At 37.9% G+C, this 21,980-nt stretch overlaps 1 protein-coding gene across 1 annotated transcript in view; it reads left to right on the top strand.

The window, feature by feature from the left end:
• lhfpl3 (LHFPL tetraspan subfamily member 3) overlaps window positions 1–21,980 on the top strand; it is a 50,646-nt gene that overhangs the window by 7,017 nt on the left and 21,649 nt on the right. The gene's annotated exons all lie outside the window — the stretch shown is intronic.

Raw genomic sequence — 21,980 nt, 5'->3', positions numbered from 1 at the left:
CAGAGACATTTACAGCTTTCTGACAGCTGTCTCATACAATATTAACTTTTTTTGCATAAACATACAAATAAGAACCAAAATCTAACAGCACAGACTAAACTCAAAGACAGCATTATCCTGACAATGTCATCAGCACAAAGCCTATGTATGGCTGAACTAAAAGAAGAAAAAAAATCCTTTTAGTCCAACCAAACAAAAAAATGCATCAAAAGGACTAATACTTTCGAAATAATCTATAGATTTTATTGCATATTTTCTTCTTAAATCCGTAGAAACAAAAGATCAGAATCCCTGCAGACCAGTAAATATGAGGCTTTTTGATCACGTTATTCAGTTTCCATTCATTCAAATGATACATTCTCTGTCATCAACTTTTCTTATATTCAGGCTTAATTTGCGTTTTTCATTGACAACAGATCACTCTCGCCGTCAGTGTAAAACCTGTTAGGACAAAGACAAATCCAGATTTGGTACAGGTACAGGTACATGTTTAGACAGAAGTATGGGGACACATTCATTTTAGATGTTTCAATCCTAATGGGGACTGGGCTAAAAATGATATCATGAAATATGTATATTATGAAAAATCATATTATAGCAAATATCATAATGTTATTTTATGTTGCAATAAATATCATCACAAAAACTCTTTCATCTTTAGTGTTAATTTGTTAACAGTCACCTGCGCTCACAAAATGCTCCACAGTTTTTATTTAATTTTGCTCAACATTGTTTTTTGCTATGATAGTTATTTTGAATGTTGTGCTTCTCCTTTTCTGAAATATGTGTCGTGTTCTGACCATAAATAATCATTTTACATCACAAGTAACTGTCTGGTTTCTACAGCCCCCACAGAAAAATCTGCATTTAAATGTCAGAGAAATATTGATTGACATTTATTGTCACACTTATGGATTATTATCATGACAATATTTCAAATCAATGGGAATATGAAGTCTGACAAGCTGTAGGTAGACGTGTCCCTGTATTTTTGCCCAGTGTAGTGTTTATTTGTAGCCAACCTCAACTTACATTTATTCTTCCATAAAGGTCAAACAAGTCCAAGTCTGCGTAGCATGAGTAAAGGCGCTGCCGTAGCTTTGATGTTTCAAACAAAAATTATTAAGTAGTAAACCCATTTTATGAAGATGGACAGGCATAAACTAGTGGCAGTGGAGTAGCTTATAGTCCCTCATAAACTATCTTACACTGGATATTAAAGTAGTCCAAACATCCTCCACAGTGTTACAGTTTAAGTCCTGTTACCATATAAACCCAGTACCCATAAGCCACATTAGCAGGCATCATATAAAAGGTAGAAAACAGAAGACAGATAAAACAAAATAGAACACTGTGCAGTTGCACAATGAGTGAAATATTCATAAGTTATTCTCATTGCACACTTGTTCATGTACATGTGCAACCCCATTTCAAAGTCTGTACAATTTTACATTGAGGAACATTATTCTGAAGTTCCAAAATTTCTATACACAGTTTCTCAGATTGGTGGATCCCTACCCACCTTCACTTCTGACAGATTCTGCCTCAGAAGTGAAGACCTAATTAGTTGCAAAATGTTCTTCCACCGCTTCAATTTAATACCACTTGTTTTTCCAGGGTTTTTATTGTACCGGTCCCAGCCTTTTGGAGACATCTAGCTGCCCTTACATTCAATATTACCTTGTTTTTTTTTCCTAAATTGGTGGATTATCTCACTTCAAAAATTGGTTTCCTATGTTCTGTTGTGAATGAAATATGGGTATAAGTTTTCAGTTTACAGTTTACACAGTGTTCCAACATATTTTGAACTGGGGTTACACATGGGGAGGAGATATCATTTCAAACAGGCCCATAAAAACACATTACATAAATAGTAAGTATAGTAAATAATACTATAACAAGTGGTGTCAGACACAACAAACCCCGCCCCTCGCACATGTTGTAGCTTATTTTGGCTTAAGTGTCTGGTTCCAACCGGCTCTATATGTAAAGTGCCTTTGATTTGATTTGATCCAGCTGAAGTCATCGTGTCTTTGCATGTGCTGATGTCAGCATATCAATTGCCTCTATGTATGTGCCAAGTTTGAAGTAAATTGAAACAAAATTGATGTTTTTTATAGACATTTGAAATATTGCTCATTATAAGTAAATGGAAAATAAAAACGATGTTTTAAAAAATCATAAAAAATATGAACTTTGATCTGCTTTTCCCAAAATGTAACACACATCTAGTCTGGGTCACTGGCAATCTATAAACCCAATTTGGTTTGAATTCAACCAATAGTTTTGCTGCTATAGATATTTGAAATGTTGCCCATTATAAGTGAATGAGAAAAAAAAAAGATTTAAAAAATTCATAAAAAATTTGAACTTTGACCTACTGTTCCCAAAATGGAATCAGATCTATTCTCGGTCACTGGCAATCTATAAACCCAATTTGGTATGAATTCAATCAATAGTTTTGTTGCTAGAGTGTTAACAAACAAAAAAGAAAGAAATGAACAAACAAACAAACCGAACCAAAAACAATATCCCTTTGCCTCCCCTTCGGGGGCGAGGTAATAAATATTATGTACTAAAAAACTAACACATAAATGCTACTGACAATATGCAAAGGCTGAATATAGTCATTTTAAAAACGCCAGTGAACAGCAGTGTGCCACACCAGTATTCCTTACCAACATACACTGTAAATGCTTCAACAGCCCAAAACACAAACACAACTGACAACAGTTTAGCAAAATGTTTTTCAGCCTTGGGGTCGGGACCCCACGTGGGGTTGCCTGGAATTCAAATGGGGAAATTTCTAGCAATTGATAAAAATGAAAATAAAAGCGTACTAATAAAAAATAAATGGTGAGTTTGAGAGAGACAATCCCAATCCATAAAAGACATGACAAACTCTGAAGCCGAAACTGAAGCACTGTGGTTCTGTTTATCTTTCAAATGTTCATTGTGGTCAGTCTCAGATGCTGCAGCTCTTTCATAATTCATAGTTTGAGTTATTGTTTGCTCAGTATTAATTGTCAGCCTTGTAAATCCAAGCTGGACTGACTGTACATATCCTGACCATGGAAAATAAAATTCTCACTTTGTGCAGTAATCTACACTTGGCTTTTCTGCCTCCATCCATAATAATAAAACGTTTATTTGCAACATAGTATAGTAAACTATTACATGATCAAAAACAAATTAATTTTAGCAAAAAAAAAAAAAAAAAAAGTCCCCCTTTTGAATGCCTGGGTTTGCCAGAAATTTGTGATGTTAAAATGGGGTCACAAGCCAAAAAAGGTTGGAAACCACTGATATAGCGCCTATCGAGCCATCAATAGTTAAGGTGTAATATGTATGCATTAGTGCTGTTCATGGAAATGAAATGTGTCATTTCTTAGGAAGTGTTTGAGGAATGGTCAGTGCCATTGCTAAATAATGCCCCAAAAATGTCACATCAGGACAAGGGGGCAAAACCAAAAAATGTTGAAGTGTGTATTTAAAGTCTACCTCCCACATGATGTACTCAGATCAAGCTGTCGGTCTGTGAATAAATGCGAGAACATGGGTGAGGAGGTGTAAAGGTGTCATATAGGGCAGTGTGTTTTTTATGTGGTGTGACTGAATATCTTGCCCAGGATGTTGCAATCACAGACAGACTGGAGGTCGTCATATCTTCCTGTCAGCACCTCACAAATCTGCTGCCACCGTGAGAACAGGCTGACATTAATGTGCACCCATAATTTCTGGGTAACGGTAGACAGTGTGTAGTGCACGGAGCCGCAGGATTGTGCTTCATCTAACAAGTCTCTTAAAGTTTAACTGTAGCGCTGATATATTTGACAACGAGCTGAAGAATATTACAAATCTGGCACTTTAACATTAACACAGTGCTTTGAAGACATAAAAAAGGTAAAGGCACTAAGATAAATAACTATAAATATGACACAACTTGACATTTCATTGCTCATATAGTCAAGGTCACATTATTTTTGCACATCTTGCTGATGAATAGCGTTTCATCCCCGAGGTGTGATGGACAGATGGGACTGAAGGAGCGGCTGAAACCTGTTTGAGGTGAAGTGAGAACGTTGTGTTTGATTGGTGAGTCGTCAGGTATTTAGAGCTTTAAGTGTGACTGACAGTTTTGATTGCAGATAGTTAAGATGGGGAATGAGCAGACAGATGGAGATTATGTGAAGAGACTGTCAAAGCTGCCAAGTAGACGAAAATGACAACTGAAGTCAGTGCTGTTCAGAGGGTTTTGACTCTAATTGTACTTCACAAGATGAATACTCCTGTGTTTAGATCAATTTTAAAAGAGTGATGAATACTGACATGGAAAAATACACATGCAAACCACTTCATATTGGGTGTAATAGTTACAAGGTCATTTTGATTTAGGCATTTACACACTAACTGGATGTGGTTTTACCTGTACAAAATAGGTTTGTGTTTTGTTTAGAGAACAGAGAAATGTACCACGCATTTTTTTTGTATTTTTCTTTGTTTCCTTGTAGTAATGCATGATTTCACATCCCCACCTCTTAAAATATTGTTTCCACTCTAATAAAGGTGGATGTTATTTTAATAATTTATTCTAATCTTTTCTACTTTGCTTTTCTACCTTTCATAGATGATACATTGTACACATAAACATTTCAATTACAGTTCAATTCTCAGTTGTTGTTGTTTTTTACTTTCCTACAAAACAACACCACATGAGAAATTAATAGAAGGATGGATGGAAAATGCTGTTCCGGTTAAGATAGTGTTTAAAGTTTGGATTCATAACTTTTCCAGGCTTTTTCTGTCTTTTTGCTGATTCAATAGGGCAGTTTTCTTCTTTACTTCTGCAGCACTCCATCAACGTTTGTACAATAAATATTTGGGTGAGCTATGAAAATATGTGACACATTTTTTGACATGCCACACCAATTTCCTGTAATTGGCTGCCAAATTCATGCAGCCTGTAGAAAACTGTCATGAGTCTTCTACAAATTGTTCAAATTTAGTCAACATGCGCACATCCCTGAGAATTTATGGTGTTTCATTGATAGGCAGCACTATAGCAGCTTGTACATGGGTGCTTCTATGAAACTGGTACCTAAAAACAGGACACGGGCTAAAAATTCAAAAAAGATGTAGACTAATGTTATGAAGCAAGTTTGGAAGCATTTTGGGTCTTTTTTTAAAAGGAATATTTATTGAGACAGAAGAGAAACTATTTTTCAGATAAAACACATTTTTATGTTATTTTTATACAGTACAAAAATCTGCATGTACCACAGTAAAAAGGACACGAAAATGATGTGCTACTATTTTTTTAATATCTTTTTTTCTCTCACAGGTACATTTTGGGAATCAAACTAATTATGCAAGGCAGAGTGTTTCACAAAAACGACCGCTGTTGCAGAATCACTCAAGATTTATATGTGTTTAAATGGGCATGTTCCACATGTAACACCAATGGACACGATGGGTTACACCTGAAACCTGAAATGAGACTGAGATTCATGAAAAACCCGCATGTCTGGATTAGAAAAAACACTAGGATCATCAAATTTAACACAGTGTCTTTATTTATAGCAGTATATAAGACCATTTACAGCCATGTTTTCCAGATCAAATGCACTGACACCTAGGTAGTTTTTCCTGTCCCAATTTTGGTCCTACTATTGGCCCCAATATTTGATTAAAAGTTCATTAATTTTGGGATGGCTCAGAGCAGGAGTATAATTTTTTTGCATTTGTCTGAGGTCATCATTAGGTACATCCTGGGGGGAAATATGTCTACATTTCTCTTTTACTATTGGGTCTAAAAACCTGGCAAAGTGCTATATACCAAAATGAACCCAGTTTCATATTAGCACCCATTTCCATTTAGAAATCTGTCTTGTCCAGTTTGGCACAACTCAGTCTTGTACAAGGCATGTGTATGTAAATACAGGTGTTGGATAAAAAAATCTTTCATTGTTTTCTATTTCTAGATTGAAACATTTAAATGCATTGAAGAAGAGGATGTTTCATCACCCGGTTTGGGCCATTTGCTTTATGGGGACGAGCACTAGAATCATCACAAGCTCCATTACCTCACTGTCATTAAACCAACTGAGAAAGCATGTTTATGTTCCTGTTGTTAGTTGCTTGCTGAGGGCAGTTCCCTACCACTGCTGTTATTAAAAACTGTCAAAAGTTGAAACTCTAATTACTCCCACAGTTTGCTTGCATGAAGCAACATAACTCCTAAAGCCCGATGCATCTCTCTCTGAGGCAGCCTATAGCATCGATTTCTGCCACGTTTGCCACTAGGAGGCTTTATACATGTTTCATGAGATCTGCTTGGTTCTCCTATATTTTTGCTGAGGCCGGAGAAAGAACTGTGCAACTCTGGAAGTCTGTTGGCATTTTCCAAGGCTGTTCTGCCCTTTAAATTGGTGGAATGATGATGATGATGATGATGATGATGATGATGATGATGATGGGATAGTGTCCAGTTGCCAGACACAGGGAGCTGGCAGTGGAGCTGATGGGGAGATAACGAGGTTCTTTGCAGGAGTCTCGGCAGGATGTGGATATGCTGAGCCGTAGCTGAAATTATAAGGCTTACAGTAATAACGCTCTTAATCAGGTGCTAGTTACGGAGCAGCAGGAGAGCTAACAGCAGGGGATTTGGAAGGAAATGAGAGTGCTGAAAGACAAAGAGTAAGAGGGGGAGTGATTGGCGTGCAGCTTCAAGTTTGTCATCCCCGGTGTGTTGTTGAACAGACTGGAGCGACACTGTCTGAGTGTATGAAAGACAACAGAAAGATTCATCTGGTGTGTGTGAGAGTGAGGGTGTTTCAGACCAGCTGAGTGGGAGTATCATTGCCGCTGATGTTGTGTTATTTTGCTCTCTGCAAAAGAAAATGTTCCCAATCTGCTGTTGTATTATCCTATTGTATTATGTATCCCCGAGGGAGCGTCACTAAATAGCTCGCCTGCTCCCCACTGCATGAGGGATCAGTGACAAATCCCCCAGCAGGGGAAAGTGATAATCTCAAGGAGCATAAGCTTGTCCCAGAGAAAAACAAAATATTCTGTTTCTCTGTTTTTCTCAGCGTCCTTTCAAGTCTTGTGGGAAGCTGCAGCATAACATTAACTAACTTATTCTCAAGAGTGTTGGATATCAGTCTGTTGTGCATATCAAAGGGTAGCATGATGGTGGAGTTTTTATTGTCTCAATTGATGTTAAAGGGTTGGATTTCTCTGACTTGTACACAACTTTAAAAAGTTAAATCATTTTATATCGTGCATCGTATGTGCTATTTTGATGGAGTGAAGACATTACATGTGTGTTTTCAGAGAATAAGGAACTAATGGACTAACTGCAGCAAATAAATCACAAGTGCACTATTAAAAATCCTTCCAGTCAGAACAGTTTGCAGGATTTGAACGGGAAAGTCTCCATTATTCAGGGTCCTGTCAAAGCTGCCAAATGTACTGTGGCAAGACAATTTTTTTGAAATGGAAACAGCAATGCATTAATTATCCAGCTCTCTGTGTTATAATAAGATATATGGTGTAAATCAAATCTTTAAACATATACGTGATGATTGAAAATGTAGCACATTGTCTGTTGAAGCAAGTTAAACTGTGATATGCAGAAGGATGTTCTAGCCGTGACCCTCTTGAGTGGTTCAGAAAATGAATCAATGAATGACAGATTCCTCTTGAAAACAGCCTGATGCATTTGTTATCTGTGAAATCTACACTGGAATTAAATATGGAAGACAGATTTATAGAAAAGCACAACTGGATTTAAAGTTTAATTCATGAAGGATTCTTAATTTATTTAAATATGAATAAAACTGCAGATACAGGTGCTATTGTCCATGTTTTATTCATAATTCAAAACTTCTCTTTATATTTGTATATAGCTTGCATTAACTTGTCTGAATTTATTTTAAGTAGTTCTTCTTTCAATCTTTTATCTATGTTGTTAGCTTTCATTTTTTATTGTTTATTTATTGTACTTCTTGTGTGCATCAGTCTCAGTGCATTTAGATTGTACTGGTTACCTACAATCAGCTTGTCAGTCATCTGTAAAACACTGACCTGCATCATGTGAGCTAGATTTTTGCACTGAATCTTCCTGTCACTTTGATTATTTAGACATTTTTATTCTTTAAATGCAACACTCGAGTGTTTCTTTTTAAACAGAAGTTAAAGCAAACTAAATTGGACATAGAATAATGAGCGTGGTAATTGCATTTAATTAGTATTAGTGGTGAAATGGCTCTTTAGGTGCTTTTTTTAAGTCGTGCAGCTCAACAGAGTCTCCTGGAAAGTGACAAAGGTTCAGTCAACTGTCATGTTCAGCTCAGCTCTGAAGTCTTCCATGCCTCATTAAGATTTGATTATCCCGTCTCCCCAGGAGTAATGTAATTAGTGTAACCAGGATGGAAGGGGAGGGGCCGAGGGGGAAAGGCTGATTGGAGCCCTGCCCCGTCGCCCCGGCCCGTTAACACTGATCTTATGAGCTTAGGGACCTACAGTACATAAAGTGCAAGCTGTGACAACATCTTCATCCTCAGTGGGCGCCGCCTTTGTTAAACTAAAGGGTCCTCATAACCTCAGATGACTGGGAAAAGTTTCCTGTCGGAGCTTAAAACAAGACCGAGCTTTGAGGCTTGCCTTGCTTTGATGGGATGTGACAAGCTGAATGCAAGGACCGAGGCCGTGGACCAACAGTATGTCGACTCAACTGTGGAATGACTTTGTTGCTTCTTGATCCCTCGGGCCTTTCAATCTGAGTTCACAGTTGAGATATTTTGGACATTGCAGCCAATTGAAATGACCTTGCAGATTAAACGCCGTTGTTGTTTTTGTCATTGTCTCTTTGCCACTTGAGTCGTTTCAGTATGAATTATGAATGTCAACATAAGCGTTTGTTTTTAACATGAAAGCGTCTCTTTGAGTGCATCAAATCTCTCTTGTGCTGCAGGTTCTTAAAAATCCAGTCACGTATCATTCTTACAAAGTAAACATCCTCATTTAATCCGGAGATAACAGCTGTACAATTCTGAATCTCTGTGGTTGATGTGCAACTTAAGAATGCAAATGAATCTCTGTAGCTTCTCTGAAATCCCATACAACTGCAAACCTTGAGAAGTGCGGTGAAAACAGCCAACAACTTCAGGTCATACTCTCCCTCCTCCTCAATCTGTTCGTCCAGAGCAGCCTCCTCGCACTTCATAATTACAAGATGAAGCAAGTTGGGTTTTGTTTAATTAGGACCTGAGGGCAAAGCAGGAGAGAGTTACTTCACACAATTAATCTCAGTCCTGAGGGAAATGAGATGGTACTATGTTTTGCCAGAAAAAAAATGAAGATGGAGATGCGGTGTATCAACAAGAGGACATCATGTTTGTATGAACATGTTGACAGTGCTGGAGGAGAACACATTACTAAGCACTCTCATGCATGCTGGAAGCATTTTGTTTGGAAAAGATCTGCCTGATGTGCTGTGATGTGTTTTCGGTTTGTTACATAGTTATAATAGTGGCTGTGTTTGACATCCTCAGGTAATCCACTCAAACAATGAAGCAAAGGCTACTTCTATGTGAGTGTACTCGTATGCACCAGCATGTCTGTGGGCTGTTCTCTGCTATTTTCATGTTGGCAGGGAAAACTGTTTGCAAAACTCCATGGTTTGCACGACATTTCCAAGATGGAAGCTTTTAGTCTGTCGCCATCTGAAAAAAGAAACTGAAAATAGAAAAAAAAAAAGTTTAAGTACTGCATGAAAAATAGTCCTTTCAATTAGAGCAGTGAATAACTACACTGGGTTAGAAAAAATGTTTTTTGTAAGTTGTCTAGGTTTTTTCAACTGAATTACAACCATTTTGCACCGCTAAATCTAAAAATGACATCTGTTTTTCTCAATCAGGTCAGGTTTTTTTGCTAATTTGATTTTGAAAAATTTGATCTTCTCACAAAATTGATTACATTTTTGTGACTTTATCAGTTGATTTTTTTATATAGTTCTCACCCAAAATAGGTTTTAAGAGAAAAAAAATCATTTTCTAAAAGGATTCCTGTTAGGTACAATGGTGTATTCACCACAGATGTAGCAGAATACGTCATTTTTGCATTTTTGCAAGATCTTCTAGTCGAAGCCATTTCATTCACCTATAATATATAAAAAAAAAACGTTAATCATAAGTTGGCAAAAGTAAAATCTTCAGAACTCATTTATTGCAAGAAATATGAAAGAATTTTGTATCACATGATGTGAAAATGCCCATAAATGTAAGCAAAAATGTTAAAAAGCCAATATGTAGCATAGTTCAGAAAGTTGACCTGATTGAGCAAAATTAATGTGATTTTTGGATTCAGCACACCAAAATTATCCTAAATCAGCTCAAAAAACTTAAACAATAAATTTGTTGTTGACCAGTGTTATGATATCAATAATCAGTTGCATGCAAACAAAAAAACTTCCTTCTAATTAAAACAATTACAATAATTTTAAAAAATTAATCATCATCTATAGTTTTGCTAGTGTTAAGTGCAGGGTCTGAGCAAAGAAAAGTCCAACATGCAATAACATTTTGTCACCTTTAGCTTTGATTCCAGGACACATTCCCTGCCTAATTTATACCTCGTAATGCTTATGTAGTGTCACAGTAAACGTCACATGTTTTTCACCAAGATCTTGTGATGTCTCAAGATAATGAGACAGTCTGACTACTGGGTAAATTCTCCTGCGTCACATACAAAACATTCTCAGTGGGGTTCAGATCCAGACTCTGTGGTGGTCGATCCATGTGTGAAAATAATGTCTCGTGTTCCCTGAAAATTTCTCTCACAAGCTGAATGAACCCAATGATTCCTGACAGTTTTTATGCTCTCTAGAAAACTGATGCTTTTTAAGAAATGAGAATCTACTCACTGCATCAGTTAGGGTTAAATAAGATGTTGCCAGTGAAACATATTAATCACTGTAGTAAATATCTAGAGGAAGGATGGGAACTGTTTGCTTACTTAAGTGCAGGTGGGGGCTGTGGGGATATTTAGTGGTGGTCAAATTTCATTTTTCCAAGCAGTTAAAAAAAAAACTGTCCATGATGTTATTGTCTGTCTGCCCATCTCTGTGCGCTTTTACAACTACGCATCTTGTCAATATCGATCAGATGCGCTGGTTCTGAGGCTGAAGCATGTTCTTGCCTCTATGTGTGAGGTCAGCTCCTACCCTGCCTGTTTTTACAGCTTTGTGTAAAACACATTCTCATTCCTTGGCTTTTAACTCACTACCTGCATAAGACTAAAACTGTATGAGTTTTATTTGTTACTGTCCTGTTGTTTTTTTAAACCGGCCTTGGTGCGTTATTATTTCCTCCAGTTGAGCTATAATGTTCTGCAGAAATCCTCCTCTGGTTATTATTCATCACCACTCTCAGTGTGAAGATGGGATGTTTCTCAGTGGAAATGATTCGCTTCCATTTCACCATTAAATGTGCTTAATACACTTTATTAAATTCCTTCAAAGTCTTTTCATCATGTATTATCTGAATTTGGACAAAGATGTAAACTGCCACATGACTTGCTCACAGAAGCACATATTATTCAGGTTTTCTTCTAATTTTAACCCTGTAGGTGGTCTAAGCCCCATAAAATCTGCAAAGCGTATTAATGCTGTCATTTGTACAATCAATTATATATACTTAAAGGTTAATGCCAATTTTATGTTCCTTTTTTAAGTACACCCATATTGCATTAAAGTGCTCAATTATTCACAGTAAATTAAGCTGTAAATGTATGAAGTTCACTCACATCAAACAGGACTTGTGTCACAGTCAGGTTCCCAAAACACCCAGTGTACTCAGACCAGAGGCAGAAAGAGAATGTCAGGTTTTGGTAGTTCATGAGCAGCTCTGTATTTTGACTAATCAGGCCCCATCTGAACAACATCACAATGAAGAAAACACCCAAGGAGACATGACAAGCACAGACGCGACCTCTGAAGTTTACTGTTTGAAAGATGAGACCATTCATTTTCTAAATATATGATATTGTTTGGAAAGGCAAACAATTGCAGTGCAATTCATCATACAAATGGTCCATGTATCCACAAACATATTTACAGTAAATATACAATATAGTTGACTCAAGGTGCTGTAAAATCAGTATGATACACTATAAAGAGTATAAAACACTGTGTCCTTTGACCCGTGGTTCCAGTGAGGAAAACTTCCCCTCAAGAAATATATCCTGGAGAGTTTTTTGATGAAAATGAAAATCTCTGCTCTACTTCTGAGGAACAGAGTTATTGTAGATTTGGAATTGTCACGTGCTTTTACCCCAGCATAATGCAGAAGGATGTAATAAGCAAATCAGTTTGTCCATCATTATTTTTTTTCAAAGCATAACTGAAAAACCATTCAGTATTTTTCTCCAAACGTCCTACAGTTTATCATGGTGCCTTTTGCTGTTATGACTGTTGCCCATCCACATCTGTCATGCCCATTTGTTGTCATTTTGCAGAATCAGAAAACCATTCTATGTTTCGTGACTACTCATAAATTACTCAACTCCTGTGCTCAGATGGAAAAGCCAAGAAACTAACCTAGCATCACTAACAAGTACCAGTTCACAGTTATGTGGGGGAAACAGGGATATGACGTCCTCTGATGACTCTTATTTAATTATCATTTCGTCTTTTATTTTGGGATTTCATTCTGTTTTTCATCAGATTAGAAACCAAACCCTGCACATTCTTTATAAGAAATGAATATTTTCTGTTGATCAGCTTCTCAGTTGTTACTTCTGGGGCCTGAGATTAGAAAAGTGTTGAAAAATGCAGCACTGTTTGTCTGTGAGTGAGTGAGTGAGTGAGTGAGTGAGTGAGTGAGTGAGTGAGTGAATGAGTGAGTGAGTGAGTGAGTGAGAGGTCCACTGTTCTTTTCTGTTGAAATGTCATTGGTTTAAAAACACATAGCAAATGTTTTGCATATGTGATATAGTGGATATGATCATTTATTACAGCTTATAGCATTGACCTATTCACAGTACAGCTCCATCACCTCTCTCCTGTAAATAAATGTCCACATGTTTGTCATTTATCAGTTACTGTCTGTGAACGTCTTCTAAACCAATAAATGGCCAACAGACAGCATCCATATCAACCTAACCGTTCCATCCATTAGACTTTGCAGCTGTTGCTGTGTCCGCTGCAGTGGCTCTTAATGTTATAAACATGTCTCTTCTTCTGTGTCCACGTTCGCATGTCTACAAGCCCAGGGGAGGGACGGGCTTTATAGATTTCCCATCGGGGGTTTATCTTCTTGATCACTGAGTCAGGATGGAGGCGACAAGCCAGCTGATTTATTCTCCTCTTCCTGAGTGAGGGAGCAGGACAAGGACACGGTGACCCATTGAAACCGCCGGACTCCGATAAGCCTGCGTGTGTAGCTGAGTGATGCCCTTTTCAGCGTGAGAGTGTTTGAGTTAATGAGTGATGTTGGTGTCGGACAGTGTCGAGGAGACTGACACACAGGCGCAGGTCCTTGTCATATATCAGACTATGTTGTGACGCCTGGATGTCAAAGCTGGAGGGTGAATAATGCTCTGATACCCCTTGATTTATAGACAAAACATTGGAGTTAAGGCTCTAGGTTTCGGAGAAGTCTGGAGAACAACTCTGATGGCTTAAGATGGACATAAATTTAAAGAGGACATATTATTCTCATTGTCAGAGTCACTTTTTTATTCTGGGAACTCTGCAGAATTTACATTTTGCAAAAAAAACCTGAAACTTTTAATGCAGCCTCTGTTGGAAAGTGTTGATGCTTTGGCCCACCTCCTAAAATGCCTGCTCTGTTTTGATTGGCTGTTGTACTGTAAGACTGTCTGGTGATCGTACACAATGTTTTGAAACTTTCTTCCACCAACTTTGAAAACTCCACAAACAAACAGAAGAAGAATGAAGAATAATTTCTATATTTTTTAGTGTCTAAAATCCATCTGTACATGTTCGAGCCTGTATCCAGTAACAAGTATAAGACTGGCTGACAAAGATTACAACAGAACCTTTTTGTTTTTTGTTAACTATTTTACAGTTTTGTGCTCATGCTGTGCTTGGAACAAATTAAAGACATTGGGTTGGTTGACAATGGTGTGTCATACAACCCAATGTTGCGAGTGTGTATTTCTGCACACCACAGATACCTAGTATAATGTGAGTGTTTGTGAACAAAAAAATTCATCAAGATATCAAAGTGGAAAATACATTTGCAAGGAAGATTTAAGAGCTGACTCAAGACTGAGCTATTTGCTTTGCAGGAATGAATTTAAGACATGTTCAACTCACGTTTTGCAGTTTAACCATGTTTAATATAGATGTATGCCATAATATTAAATACAGCTGTAAAAAAAAAAAAACAAAAGGTATGCATCCCTACAATGAATGTACTATTCTTGTTTTACTACTGTGCCACACTCAGTGAATGATGAAACTTTCAGCTCATTCATCTGTCTTGTTTGACCTCCTTTTTTCATTTCTGTATTTTTCTCTTTAATGTCATATCTACCCAAGAGATATGGATTATAGATTGACATTTATGGTCAAATTTCTGTTTGTAAAGTGCCACTGCATTTCATACTCAAGAGCCAAAACAAAGCTCCAGAGCTCACATCCATTAGGTCAGTGTTTTTCAACCTTGGGGTCAGGACCCCCAAGGTTGAAATTCAAATGGGGTCACCTGAAATTTCTTGTAATTGATACCCCCCCCCCCCCCCCCCCCCCCCCAAAAAAAAAAAAAAAAAGTACCAATAAAAAATACATGACAAACTCTGAAGCTGAAACTGAAGCACTGTGGTGCTGTTTATCTTTCAAATGTTCATTGTGGTTGGTTTAAGATGCTGTAGCTCTTTCATAATTCAGAGTTTGAGTTATTGTTTGTTCAGTTTTAATTGTCAGCCTTGTAAATTCAAGCTGGACTGACTGTACATATCCTGACCAAGAAAAATAAAATTCTCACTTTGTGCAGTAATCTACACCTGGCTTTTCTGCCTCTGTCCATAATAATATGCATTATATAGACTAAATGTCGTCTAAAATTAACGATTATTTGCAACATAGTATAGCAAACTATTACATGATCAAAAAAAAAATTAATCTGAGCAAAAAAATGTCTCCGTTTTGAATGTCTGGGGTCACCAGAAATTTGGGATGTTAAAATGGGGTCACAAGCCAAAAAAGGTTGGGAACCACTGCATTAGATCCTCAGCAAGTTCCTGTTCTCACAATCCAATCCTGCCATAAATCAGTAATCACATCGCACTTGAGGATGGTGTATGACAAATGTTCGACTGCACTCTTTTAACACTTTACAGACCTGACATCCACAGTGTAACATGATTTATGTGCTGTGCATGGTCGCATGAAGGCAAACATGACAGCTTATTATTGAGCTGTAAATGTCCACCTGATGTTTTCCTGACATGTATCCGCTCTCACACTTTGATAAACACTAAGTTTGATGTGAAAATTCAGACCCAATAGCCCTTATGAATTATTATTTTTAAAGTCACATTGCATTTCCTCCTGCTGGTTTCCCACTGAGGTAGACATCTAATTACACTGATCATCCACCAACGATTATAACAGTGGTATTGAGCTGCAAATGAGGAGGGGTACCATGCTGTGTGGAAAACATTACTAACAATGTTAACATAGAAAACATGTTGGCAGGGGGATTGAATCAAAGAAAGCTTAGTGAAAACTGAGGGTTTAAGTAGAATACAAATGAGGTCTGAGCTGGAGAGGATATCAAAAGGCTCGAGAATGTATGTATCAGCACCACACATGGTCGTATTTGATAAACTTAGTGGGGGGAGTAGTGGACTTGTGATTACACTGGAGGAACAGCACTACGACAATACTCTTACCTGCGCTCACACACGGCTCTTTTGAGCGTCCTCCCAGGTGTGTGTGTATATGTGTGTTTGTAGGTTAACAACTGCTTCTGCTCTGCACCGTGTTTGTTTACAGTCACCATTTCTCGATGGTCACGGATCAGAGAACACGGGCTGCGTTTGTGCGTGTAGAGACTCTGACAGCGAAAGAGACAGGGAGAGGGGGGGGCATGTGTTGTTTCAGTGATGCTTGCAGCCACCTCAGCCGCCCGTTGATGCTCTTCCTCCTTCAGAGCTTGCCGGTTGCTGTGGAAACGCCTCTCTGTGCTGCTGGCAGCATCTTATCACTCTCGCTCTCCCCTCTGTGAGATCACCAAAACGACCTGCTCAGGATCAGCGGGGTCCTTCAGGATCTGTGCTGCGGCAGACAGAGGAGGACGCGCTTTGGGAATTGATGCATCCCAATGTGGTCCAAGACGATATCTCCATGGCAACATGCTTGAAAGCCCCAGTCTAGCCGCTCCCTAACCCCCACCGCTTACCTTGGGTTGTAGTCAGCAGGTCAGGAGAGCATCCCTGGAGCGGTTTAGCATCACAGCTACATGATAAAAGTAGATGAGTCACACTAAAGCAAACGACATTTTACTCCTCTTTATATTTGTGCAAACCTTTTTTTCTAATCTCCTCTACAGTTTACTCCTAAAACTCTCCCTAGTGTCAAATCTTAAGCTTTTTCTGTTGCATAAAATATTCATGGTTGAGCCATAGCAAATAAACTGGTATATATTCAGTAAATTTTACTGAATATATACCAAGTTGTATATGAAAGACTTAAGCAAACAGCAATAGACCTACAGTTGTATATTACATAACTGTATAACAGATGGAGGACAGGTTTTCATGCCCATTAGGCAGCTGTAAGGTTTTCAAAAGCATCTTCTTCAAAGTAAATAATGCTCTATCTCTATAGCTTGTCCCAGTTTCAACTCATTGTGCATTCACTTGTTCTGTTCTTTCACCATATCACACTATCTTTGGCAGAAGGTGGAAACTTATCTGGAAACAATTTATGGCAAAGTAGTGATTTGTAATATTAGTAGATTTAAAGTTTAACGTTGTAAAATGATAATCAAATGTGTTCTAGATTATATTAGAAGAGTATTTTGCGATAACATTGTGTTATGGAATATATCATAGAATATGCATATAGACATATGTGTCCTCACTTATTTATTGGAGTTGAGCCAGTTCTGGAGACATGTCTGGCACAATCCACTATGATTCTGGAGCAGGGTTAAAAAAAAAACACAAGATCTCTCTGGCTTATAATAATCCACATTTGTCTTAGGCAGCACTAAACACTGCATACAGCAACACTGCTTTTGCAGGTGGAGAAGTGAGCTGTGGTATTGAAATGACAAAATCCCTACAACAGAAAATGCCACATAAAAAAAGAGTATATCTTTGTCAAAACTTGCAATTTTCAGTATGTGCTTACACTCCAAGGATGCTTTACTTTCTTGTAGTGAGATGGTTTTACAAAATGGGAACATGTAAGTAGCAGAAAGGAGGAGACTGAAGACTGAAAGAGTCTTCTAATGGTAGGTTTATTCCAACACACTATACTGCGTTTACTTCCACCCTACTGTTTAAGCGATTAACGTAAAGGGTCTGCAATGCATGGAAATAATGTTAGATTTTACAGAAACTTTTTTAAACCTCAAAACATAATTAAACTTTATACACATACCATGCAACTTATTGACATCTTATCCTAAATGTTATTTAAAGGAAGAAAAAAATGCACTGTTGACCATAAAGTTGGAATAATTTTGTTTTCAGACACATTCCTCTTTTTATTACTATTTATACACACCAGTAATCATCTTTGACCCGGTACAATAATTACATACTGAGTCCCAGTTACACTTTATCTGTCAACAATAAATCACATTGTCACATTGACGTAAAAATATTTTTTCCAATGTTATGGGCAACAGTGTATGAAAGAAAATGACAAAAAGCATACATCTCCCATAAAGAAACTACTATTTCTTGTTTTCCTACTACTCAGAAATAACTCAAGATTTTGAGTATTATATTCCTCATAAGATTGTAAGGTTATTTTTTACTGAAATTTGTCAAAATGAATCACTTAGTGATCCATTTTATCAAGAAAATGTCATATAGGTATTAAATCAACCTAGTCTCAATTTTTATAATGCATGATGACATAAAAAACTTAAAAAACAAACTTAAAAAGCCTGATACTTTGTTCTCGACCTAAAGTCAAACTTTTGATGATAAGAATTTTTACTAATAAACAGCTTAGACTCAATGCTGTTTATGGCCACAACGTCTCCTTAGATGCAAGACAAGCCACAATGACAAACTCATTAGTTGACTGTAATTAATTAACTAATTATTTAAATAACTGATAATGGATTGGAATCATTTTTTAGGACTTTGGAGGATGTCATCTTGAGTTTTAGGAAACAATCAACTATTGTGTAACATTTTATAGATCAAACAATTAATCAATTAATCGAGACAGTAATTGACAAATTAATCAGCAATCCTTTTATAAACCTCTCCCTTAAAATTTGTTTCCTTACATTTTTACAAATTTTAGAACCACAGCAGGAGTTTAATGACTGAGGTCAGGGTTCATCCATTTGTCCCGAGGTTGCGTTTTTCTCTTTATGCCAGGTGGATTCTCCTCAGTGCTCTGGATGTTTTTTCCTCCCTGCACATCATCATTCATTAGTGCTCAGTGCTGCAGAGAGAGATAGAAGAGGGGGAAGGCTTTAAAGAGAAAAAAGTGGAGAACATGTACTCTCTGCCATCACCACAGATCAGAGACACATTAGAAGTTACTGAAATGGAGTGGAGCAATCCCCTCGGCCCAACTTCAAAGCGAAGACGGTTTTGGAGAGAAAATAAGGACAACCGTTAAAGATTCAGAAGAGCTGCCAAAGTTGTCTGCCACTTCAAGAGCACTGTCACCACATCTAAAGCAGGAGCAGAAAGAGAGACGAGAGAGCAGAGTCAGATTAAACAGCGTTTGATCAAACATGTATCATACCTGGACTTATTAGGGATAGAACAGTCTTTGGAGCGTCATAAATACAATCTGACCATCTCGGCTTCTCCTCACACTCACACTGCGAAAATAAAATGTTATCCATTTTTCGCCTGTCACCTCACATACTCACACCTGAGCCACGGCAATGTTGAGCTTATCCTGCTTCACAAATATCATCACTGTGGGTGGGGGTGGATTTCAGCTTTAGAAGCAGTAAGTGTACAAGGCTTAACATGTGTTTTTCTTCTGTCGGGGATGTAGTGTGGATTCTGTTTGGCAGATTTACGCCTCACATTTACTGGTGGGAGCTGTTAATTAATGGAAACACCTGTTATAAATCACCGCCTTTATCCCACACCCTCCACCCGCTTTGTGGGTTTGTGGTAAACACTGTCTCCTTACTTACAGACACAAAAAGCTGCTCTGGATTATGGTTACGTGTTGGATATGTGGTTCATATGAGTGTGTTGGTTCCACTGGGGGGGTTCAGACATATGGGGAGGCTTTACTGATTAGAGGGGGATGACGTAACGTAACGTAATGTAACGTGACATAACGCAACATAACATAAAAACCTTCAAATTATTTTTTAAATGCCAGGCCAGTAATGTAATAACATATTATAAACAGTATATATTTTCTGTGCTTTATTTTTTATTTGTTTTAGTATAAGATACAAAACATACAAAACAAATGGTCACAGGTACATTCAGACATTTACACACTGTTTACTGTCCACACATTTTTTCCCCCCAATACTTTACACCCTTGTGTTGTGTAGGCAGAGATTGTAGGTCATCATTTCCACTAGATGGATATGATTGACAATTTTTATCACCAGGGAGACTGAGGGAGGATCCTTTTTTTAGCCAAAATTTGATGATGGCTTTTTTTGTTTTGCCTGTGGCAAGCAGTATTCTAAATAGATACACGTCACTTATGCATAATTTGTCTGGGGGGAATGCTAGAAACCAAAGTAGCCAATGACATATAAAAATGAACACCAAAAACCGAATACATCAGTTTGATCATATTTCCCCAACAGCCAACAATACCAGGACAAGACCAGAATACATGTGCTTGATCTGCCTCAAGTGATCCACACTCCCTCCAGCAAGAAAAATGAACACCCAAAAACTGTGATTTTTGTACAGGTGTTACAAAGAAGCAGACCAGACTTTTCCAACAAAAATCCCTCCATGTTTGTGATTTTGTTGTGCAACTTTGAGATTTCCATTCCTCTGACCATATCTCATTTGATATTTCCTCTTGCAGGTCTCTCTCCCATTGATGTTTTGTGTGAAAATATTTAATAATATATTAGATTATGATTATTATTACTATGTTATTACGTTATTGGCTCATAACCTTTATTCCATTATTGATAAGTTATTACGTGTCAGGTAATTATGTCACTGCCCAAAATTATTGGTTGCTACTGGTGTTTTTTGCTGATAATCCTTGCACACAGTGTGGTGTTAGTATGTTTAGTTAATGTGAGTCGTTCTTCCACCAATGCCTGAAACTCATACATACAAATCCACTCATCAGCCAGAGAAACAACAGCTGGGATCCTGTCACCAAAGCAATGCAGCATCTCCCACATCTACCCTCGTTCCCAATTCTGATGAGATCCTCTGTGTCAAGTGCGACCTCTCACTCCTCGGCATGTTTTTGTGCTCCCCAGAAATCTGAGGACGCTTTGATTAAAGCTTCTTTGAAAACTGAGAGGGAGACTGTTCCAAATAGGACTGACTTCAAACAAGACAGGCAACAAAATCTGAGGCTGCATCAGTGTTTGGAAGCAACTTCTGAAATCCTCCGCTATGTGCGCAGTCAGCAAGGGTCTTCACACATTAGAGGAAACATGGAAGGCAGGAAAACAATACCTTTGCCCAGGAGGATTATCATAATAACTTTATGCAGATCACCATTGAAAGAAAGAGGAGGAGGCTTTATTTCTGTGGTGCTGTTGCAACAGAGCCAGTGATGTCTCTTAAAATAATGGGAAAAAAATGCTCATACACTTCTCACCTTGAGTGGGTGAGTCGGTTTCATTACATCAGCTAACATTATTTACCATTTTCTTCAAAGGAGCGGCAATTTAGCCCCTGCTGAGTTGCAGCCACTACATTAGGTTTAAATAAAGCTCTGTATAACCTTGAACCAGTCGGCTGTATTTCTTGTGATACATAATAAAGCACTAATAATGTAATAACTCTTCATGTTCTGTTTGGCCTGCGCTGCTGCCCAGAGCTGATTAATCATAGTTAATCAATTTTATGGCACACTCTTCCAAAGGGATCATCCCCAAACTGCCTCGTCTTTTGACACTTTTTTTTTTTTTTTGCTCTAAACAGAATAAGGACAGTCTAGGTTGTAGGATTAGCCTGTTTCTACTCTGATTTGACTGAAGTCTGCCTGCCGTCTTTATCTTACTGTGTGCCGTTCTCCGCAGGAGCAGTCGTGGTCGGTCTGGTGCTGCATTTTTAAACAGCCACTCCAATTCTCTTCATGTCTCAAATGAGGTGCATTGGGATTCATATCTTGTAACCCTCGTTCCTGCTGTATACATTCCAATCTTTCACATGCTGCTCCTCCTTGCAGTTTCAATCCACACCTGGAAATGGCATGTGAATCACAAACCCACCTCTGACATTACTCATATCCTCATTTATCATTGTTTCCCAACACATTACATATCTTGTCTGTCGCTACTCATCTGCCATCCTGTTTAAGAGACTCCCTCTTTGCCCTGACAAGCAAACAACATATTTACTAGTGTTATTTTAAGCTACAGAGATCACACGCTTCTCTCTCATACTGTTTTATTTTCACTTTTTTTTTTCTCTACATCTCCTCCTTGCCGCTCAAGACTTTGCTTTATCTTCCTCCCTTTTTTGTCCCCATCATCCACAGTGACAACAGCTACATGGTGTTGGTTGTTATAGGAGGTTGTGAAGGAAAGAAAAGGAGGCATGCAAATGGTCTTTTGTTGCAGCTT

The sequence above is a fragment of the Sphaeramia orbicularis genome, chromosome 12, assembly GCF_902148855.1.
Source record: "Sphaeramia orbicularis chromosome 12, fSphaOr1.1, whole genome shotgun sequence".
NCBI classification, from domain to species: domain Eukaryota; kingdom Metazoa; phylum Chordata; class Actinopteri; order Kurtiformes; family Apogonidae; genus Sphaeramia; species Sphaeramia orbicularis.
Note: the sequence above shows the minus strand (reverse complement) of the source record. Positions and strands in the feature narration are given on the sequence as shown.